Here is an 8,405-nt window from a genome sequence, read left to right on the forward strand (position 1 = left end):
TCCAGGCAGGGAAGGATCCATGAACGGTGTGAGCCTGGAGTTGTCCCTGTCCCAGTGCCATGGGAAGGGAAAGGAGGGACAAACCGCTTGTTTTTAATCCCCTCACCTTTGTGTGCTCCCACTGTTTATCCTGAGCAGGGAAATGGGGCATCCACAGATCCAGGAGGGAGCTGGAGCAGAGCCAGGAGGGGGAGAGGGACAAGACAGGGACAAGACCCCTGAACATTCCGTGGCACCCTCCTGTCCTTGGGGACACCGCTGTGCCCCGGGCTGTGCTCTGGGTGTGCCACGGGCTGATCCTGGTGAGGTCACCAGGACGGGGAGTAACGGGGATGCCAGGGAGGTTTAGAGGGTGGCTGATTGTTTGAGAAGCTGAGGGATCCTTCCAAAGTGGGGGAAGCCCCGGAGAGGGCATCACTGGAGAGACGTCAGACCTGGCTGAGGTCCCTTTGGGCCAGCTCCTCCCTGGAACATCCTCTTAGAGCAGTGGCAGACCTGGGGCAGGGCTCAGAGCACAGATGGAAGTTCAGGCTCGTCCCTCAGTGGGTTCTCAGCAGAGCAGGATCCCAAAAAGTCCTTCTCCCTTTCGCACCCCATGGCTCTCACTCCCTGCAGCGTCCCCCAGCACCGTCCCCGTCCTGGCCTTGTTTGTGCCGACGGTGAAGCAACGGCTGTAAAAGCTGGGTCGATGCATGGACTGTTCCTGCCGGGCTGTTAAAGCTCCAGGAATGCCAGGATCCAGCTGGTCAAGGACAGGGAGGGAAGCAGGAGGCAGAGGGAGGGATAAAATCCCGGGGGAAGCCTGGAGGAGGCCACGCGGTCTCACAGGGCATGGCCAGGAGGTGACGGCACCAACAGGAGACTCCTCTCGGGTTTTTCCTCAGAATTCAGAAGGAAGTGATGCTGATGCCACCACACCATGTCCAGCACCTGGAAAATACATGGAAGGAGGATGGGGATGGGAAACTCCCTGGGGGAGGCTCAGCGAGCCTCTGTCCTTCCTCTGCCCCCCGGAGTGATTCCAGAGGGGAAAGGTCCTGCTCGGTGTCACCCTGTGCCCAGGGAGAAACCCAGCCCAGCCTCCCTGGGGTCTGGGAGGACCCTGGAGATGCCCCCCAGCCCGGCAGTGACTTTGAGGGTGGCTTTAGGTGTGAACTTTGCTGTCCCTCCCCACGGCCCATCGCTGCCCCCGAGGCTGCTCTGTTGGATGTGTCCATGGCCCGGCTGTAAAGTTATCCATTGACTCGGGAAAACACAGCTGAAGGGAGAAGGAGCCCCGGGCGGGTTCTTCAGGCATCTCCGGAGCTCAGCAGAGGCTTGATTGTGGCACTGGGACACTCCTGTGGCCGCGGGTGGCTGTGGCAAAGCCACCCACGGGCTGTGACCTGGGGGGACAAATCCTGGCTCCCAGCACCCGCTGGAAAACATAAGGGAATGTCCCAGCAGGGTGAGTTTTGGGGGAGGTGGCGGAGAATGTTGCCGGTGGGAACGGGCCGTGCTCGCCGTGACAGCAGCCACGAGCGCTGCCCTTCAAACCCTGCCCTTATCTCCTTCATCCCGGGGACTATCAACCCCTCGAGCCTCCCGCTGCAGCCCGAGCCATTAAAGTTAACCATTACCCACAGCGAGTGTTTATTTGGGATAATCCAGGCCCGGGGGAAAGTGAGGGACGGGGGGAGGAAGGCTCTCGGTTCTTTTCTGCGAGATACGGCCCCGTCCTGCGGGGCTGAAGTGGTGCTTGAACAAGATGAATGCTCAAACAACACACGGCAAACAGAGCTGGGCTGGGAGAGCTCCGGCCACCGGGACACTCGGCGTTCCCATTCCATAGGGACACTCGGCGTTCCCATTCCATGGGGACACTCCCCCCAGCCCATGGGGACGCTCAGCATTCCCATTCCATGGGGACACTCGGCCTTCCCATCCCATGGGGACACTCGGCAGTCCCATCCCAAGGGAAGCTTTTGGATTTTGGCACCTTTGGGGAGAAATCCTCCCTTTCCCGATGATTTTTCCACTCAGTTTCTCCAACCCTGTTCTGTCTCCAGCCTGTGCCGCTCCCTGCTCCCATCGGCCACGCAGAGGCAGCAGTGCGAGCCAGGACAGGGAATATCCACATCCAGACCCTTCCTTGGGTCCGAGAGGGGCCTCACCCACCTCCAACCCCAAAGCAGAGGGATCCCAAATCCCAACCCTCCTCCAGACAAGTCACTGTGCCAGAGTAAAACTTCTTTTTTCCCACTCCCAGACTTTTTTCCTCTCCCTGGAGGATAGGAAGCACAGGGACACCCCACAGCTTTTCAGCACCAGGATCTGAGCCCCGAACTGACCCCAGCACTGGGCAGTGGGACAAACCCTTCCCCCTCTTGGGCACCGCGGCTCGGAGCCTTCCCAGAGCGTGCCAGGAAGGAGCATTCCCGGAGCCATTCCCGGAGCCGTTCCGGGAGTCACCGGATCGCGTGCGGAGGGCTCACCTGATCCCTCTAATCCCCTAATCCATCACCAAGGAGACCCAGCGTTACCTGGCATGTGCGAGCAGAGGGGCCCCGCAGAGGGAGAGCTGCTCCTGCCACCCGTGCCAAAGCCGCGTTTCGGCTCATCCCGGTGTTCCAGGGCTGGGGGATGGAGCAGGGAGCAAACCCCCTCCTCGCCGCCCATTCCCACCCCAGTCCCCCCAGTGCGGGACCCCTGGGATTGATCCACCCCTGCTGTCCTGAGCACCTCTGTCCGGCACCGCGAGGGTGGGGGGTGTCCCCTGGGCACGTCTGGAGAACACGGGGACCCCAAACTGCTGCTTAGGGCGCGTCTGCTCTGCCCCAACCCCGCCGAGGGTGGGCTGGAGAGACACGGGGGTGGGCGCAACCAACCTGGGTAAAACTGGGATGAAAATTTCCCTTTCTGGCAGCAGGGAGCGCATGAGGGCTCTGAGGCAGGCGGAGAATTGTCCCAGTGAGGCTCCGAGCCGCCCCAGGCACCGCAAAGATGGGGACAAACCCCGAGCTGGAGAGGATCAGAAGGCACAGGACACACGGGGTGGGGGGTGCTGGCTTTCCTACAGCCCTGCAGGGGCCTGTGGAGACCAGGATCGTCACCGAGGGTCCCTGTGGGGCCAGGAGGGGACGATCCAACCCCGCGTGTGCCTCTGGTCACCTGCTGAACACAGCATGCCTGGGAAGGGTGAGGAGAGCAAGGAGTTGATGTGAGGAAGGGGGAATTCCCGCAGGGAACATCCTTCCTGCTCCCAGCATCTCCCGGAGGAGAGCTCAGGGCTGCCGGGCACTCCAGCCCCTGCCTGGGCATCCTCAGGGGTGTCCGTAGGAGCTCCCATCGCCTCCCAGTGGACTCCAGTTCGGCTGAGACCTCACAACTCATGGCACGGGTGGATGGAATTTTTCCAGCGGTGCCATCCACCCGTGGCCGTGCCGGTCCCTCCCGCTGGCCCGGGCCCGCATCCCCCGGGACTGCGCCCTCCTGAGGTGCGGCTGCGGGACACCGGGAATGCGGGAACATCCCCGCTCCAGGGTCTGGCAGCAGGGCTTGTTCCTGCGGGGATGTCACCTCCTTCACCCAGGACAAGGACTCTGAGCAACCTGGCCCAGTGGGAGGTGTCCTCGCCCATGGCAGAAGGCTTGGAAAAAATCGCCTTTGGAGGTCACTTCCAACCCCAAAAATCTGGGAATCTACAAACTTTCATCCTAAAAACCATTCCGTGACTCTCTGACAGCTCAGGAGGAGCCGATGCATCTGCCAAGGCGTGAGGAAGAGCCGGGAGAATCTTCCTGCTTCCCACACCTCCGCCCAGCCCCGAGGATGAGCCAGACCTTCCCCCCTGGATCCTCGGCTTTCCCGAAACTCCTCCGGCTCCATCCCGCGTGTCTTCCCGCTCCATCCCGGCTCTCCCGGCTCCGGCTGCCGGCGCCGTTCGCTCGCGGAGCGCTTGGGGCAGCAGAGCCCCGCGCTTGGCCGGAGCCTCCTCCTGCCCAGGCTGGGCTTTACCCGCCCAGGCTGGGCTGAATTTGCGGCCCCTTCCACCCCGTCATCAGGCGTTTATCCATCCCAGAGCCCCAGGAAATGTCCCTGTTTCCAGTGCCGAACATCCCGGAGCTGCCGTGCCAGGACCACGCGTGGCGCCTGTGACTCTTCCCGGTGCTCCTGGCTCCAGGATTTTTGGGCAGGAAGGATTTGTATCCTCTCTCAGTGCTGGGAGGAGCCTTGCCCTGGGCTGGCCCTGCTGTGATTACCCCGATCCATCAGGAGCAGGGACAGGATTCCTCGGGAAGCGCCATTCCATGGCACTGCTCCTCAGGGGGGTGTCCCCGCTGAAAAATAGCCCTGTCCTCGGATCCGGGCATTAACTGGACACTGACCCTGTGGAAAATCCTTTCCGAGCTCATGGATCTATCCAGACCTTTTACACGTTTGCTGGGAAAGGAATGGAGCCCGATTTTCCTTGGAGAAGAGTTCCCAGAGGGGTCACAGACCCTGTGCCAGCACCGCCGTCCCACAAACCCAAACTCAGAGCCCACAATCCCGAACTCAGAGCCCACAATCCCAATTTCAGATCCCACCTGGGCACCAGGAGGGGTCACAGATGCGTCACCCTGGACACAGGGAGGGTCCAGCACTCTCTGAGTGGCTGTGGGATCACAGCCCTTGAGGATAAAAGAACTGCATTGGGAACGCCTGCTGGGCTTTCACTAACACTGAGATATCGAAGCAATCTGGCTTTTATTTGGGAATTTTTATTGGATTTGCCAGGCTCGGGAAGCCACGGTGGCAAACAAACCCGACGGAATCCCATCAGCCCCGTTAGTCACCATTAAGTGCTGATATCTGTGCTCTCCCCCCTCGGAGGTATCAATTAGCACAGCCAGAGGCGGGCAGAGCTCCAGCCCCGACCCTGGAGGAGCCCTCAGCATTCCCGGGAAGGGGCTGGGACTGCTCCAAGCTCCCAGAAAATCTTCCACCAGCACCAGACTAAAATATCCCCCACTCTGGATATCCATCCCCAAATCCCAGAGGCAAATTCCAGTGCCTCTCCTCTCCTGCCTCCAGAGGCAGCTCCAGCAGCTGGGATAGCGGCTGTGTGTGCCAAGGATTTGCTCTGCCTCCTGCAGCAAGGATGGAGCTTCCCACAGGGAGAACCCTCTGGAGCCCCCCCCCCCCCCCCCCGGTGGTGTGGGGTTTTTTGGGGGTGTAGAACTGGAATTCCCAGCCCCCTCCAGCCCAGGCAGCTTTTCCCACGGTGGGGGGACAGAGCTGTGCTGTTCCCGGGAATTGGCAGCATCCTGGGAACTTAATCAGTGTGGATGTGGCACTTGGGGACATGAAGGCCTTGGCAGTGCTGGGGGAGAGGCTGGACTGGATGATCCCAAAGGCCTTTTCCAGCTTCAGTAATTCCATGGTTTTATAAGGTCCCTTAGAGGCTCTGAGCAGCTCCAGCTTTTCCCTGGAGAGCTTCCCACTGGAGAGAGGAGACTCTGGAGGCTCCAGCCTGCGGGGTTGGAGATCAAAGCCTTCCCAAACCTTCATCCCAGCGGGAAAGGGAGCAGGGAGGGCACATGGAGCAGCAGCAGCAGCTCTGCTGACCTTTGCATCCCGGGCAGGGAAATGCCAGCCCCGGCAGGAGGGGTGGATTGCATCCCGGCCTTCCCAGCAGCAGGAATTGCGTCCCGACCTTCCCTGTGCCAGCCCCACAGCAGGGATTGCATCCTGACCTTCCCACAACAGGAATTACATCCCAACCTTCCCTGTGCCAGCCCCACAGCAGGGATTGCGTCCCGACCTTCCCTGTGCCAGCCCCACAGCAGGAATTACATCCCAATCTTCCCTGTGCCAGCTCCACAGCAGGAATTACATCCCAACCTTCCCTGTGCCAGCTCCACAGCAGGAATTACATCCCAACCTTCCCTGTGCCAGCCCCACAGCAGGGATTGCATCTCAACCTTCCCACAGCAGGAATTACATCCCAACCTTCCCACAGCAGGGACTGCATCCCAACCTTCCCAGCAGCAGGAATTTCATCCCGACTTTTCCTGGCTCCTGCTGCTCCTCAGAGGTGCCAGGAGCTGGCCTTGATCCAATCCCGCTCTTGGCTTGGTTTGATTTATTTCTGGACTTGTGCAGAGGGAGAGAGTGAGAAATAAATAAATAAATAAACAAATCGATCAATCAATAAATCACCTCCCACCCTTGGCATCCCAGCTCCCGCCAGCTCCGCAGGGAGATGGAATTCAGCTCCATCCTTCTGCTCCTCCTGCTCCTCCCTCTCCAGGCCATCCCTCACTCCCTGCCCCCAGCCCGGGAACAGGAGCTGTGGGGACAGAGCCACCCCCTCCTTCCTCTTGTCCTGCTGATCCCGGACATCCTTGGGCTGGCTGGGGTGGGAGCGCTGTTCCATGGAGCAGATGGAGAGGGAGAGGCATCCACAGCCCTGGCAGTGTCCAGGGCCAGGCTGGACACTGGGGCTTGGAGCAGCCTGGGACAGTGGGAGGTGTCCCTGCCTGTGGAAGGGGTGGCACTGGATGGGATTTAAGGGCCCTTCCCACCCAAACCAGTCTGGGATAAAACACAATAATTATATGGAGATATTGGAGCGAGTCCCGAGAGGCCCTGGAGCTGCTCCAGGGCTGGAGCCCCTTTGGAGCCAGGCTGGGAGAGCTGGGGGTGCTCAGCTGAAGAAGGGAAGGACACAGGGACACCTCAGAGCTCCTTGCAGGGTCTAAAGGGGCTCCAGGAGAGCTGCAGAGGGACTGGGGACAAGGCATGGAGGGACAGGACACAGGGAATGGCTTCCCAGTGCCAGAGGGCAGGGCTGGATGGGAGATTGGGCAGGAATTGTTCCCTGGGAGGGTGGGCAGGCCCTGGCACAGGGTGCCCAGAGCAGCTGGGGCTGCCCCTGGATCCCTGGCAGTGCCCAAGGCCAGGCTGGACACTGGGGCTGGGAGCAGCCTGGGACAGTGGGAGGTGTCCCTGCCATGGCAAGGGTGGGATGGGATGAGCTTCCCTTCCCTTCCCACCCAAACCATTCCAGGTTTGCCCTCGGAGGCTCCTGGCACTGGCCCAGGCCCGGTGCAGCCCCTCAGCTCAGAGAGCCCCAGCGCAGCCCCCAGGAGCTGCTGCCGAGAGCACGGAGGGGGCTGGCCTGGAGCTCCATAAATCAGGGACTGCGGATCCTTCCCGCGGCATTTACGGCTCCGCCTGGGAATGCTGCCGAGCCCAGCCCGGCTCTGCTCCCAGAGCATTCCGGCACCTCCCGGCCCTGCTGCTGCTGCTCCTCATCCCAAAGCTCCCGTTCTGCCGTGGGAAGTGCCCCCTGTGCCGTGCCCCCACTCCTGCCTGGCGCAGGGTGCAATTCCCAGTGCCTCACCGTGGGCACGGATGGTTCCCGAGGGGGAATTCGGGGATTCCCGACCAGCTCTGGTGGGAACAGCACTGATTTCAGCAGGACAGAGGAGATATCCTGATAAATGAGAGGAGTATTGGCTGCAGGAAAGGTGGAACCAAGAAAAATGAGACAATATTTGCTGAGGGAAAGGCTTGGAACCTGCCCAGAGCTGCCAGAGATCCAGGAAAGATGCGGACACAGCCTGGGGTTAACTGGTATTCCCTGGAGTTATTAAATCCATGAAAATCCCTGTTGGGTGGCGAGCTGTGGCTGGAGCTTCCCATTTTTCGGGGACAGGGATCTGTCAGGTGTTCATAGACTGATAAAATCCAGAGCTTTTCCTTTGGTTTACAGTGACCCTGTCCAGATTCCCCCTTGGGAGCCATCCATGTCCATGGATGCTGGAAGTGGCAGGTGTCCCTGTCCATGGACATGGATGGGCTTTAAGGTCTCTCCCAATCCACCCCACTCTGGGATTCTGGGATTATCCAGGACTGTGGATGTCCCAGGGAAAGGGCCAGGGCAGACTGAGCCATTTCCTACAGGAGCTCAGCCTCATCCTTCAATGAATCCACTCCAGTTTTCCATCCTCCACAAAGATCCTCAGAGCCAGACAGAGGGAAAAAAAAAATCTGCCAACATTTCCACGGCAGAAATTGGATTTTTGGGAGTTTTTTCACCTCTGGGATGGGGAGGTTTTATTGTTTACTGGGATGTCTGTGCACAGGGAGCATTCTCTGCCCACAAATCCCTCGTTCTGGGGCTCCCAGCGCATTCCTTGGAGCACAGTCCCTTCCCAGGGAAAGAGAGGAGCAGCAGACGGGAGAACATTTTGAAGGATAAAATCAAGCTCAGCCAGTCAGGGACCCTCCTGATCCCAACTCCGGCTGCATTTTGGATGAGCTGCTGTTTTATGGATGGGCTGGGACGTGCTGGAGCCCTGGAGCGTGAGGACGGAGCGGCTCCGGGATGGATTTGAACGTGGATCCCACGGTGTCCAACGGAGCGAATGATTGAA

The sequence above is a fragment of the Corvus kubaryi genome, unplaced genomic scaffold, assembly GCF_017639235.1.
Source record: "Corvus kubaryi isolate FWS band 111438036 unplaced genomic scaffold, C.kubaryi_AGA036_p1.0 37395, whole genome shotgun sequence".
NCBI classification, from domain to species: domain Eukaryota; kingdom Metazoa; phylum Chordata; class Aves; order Passeriformes; family Corvidae; genus Corvus; species Corvus kubaryi.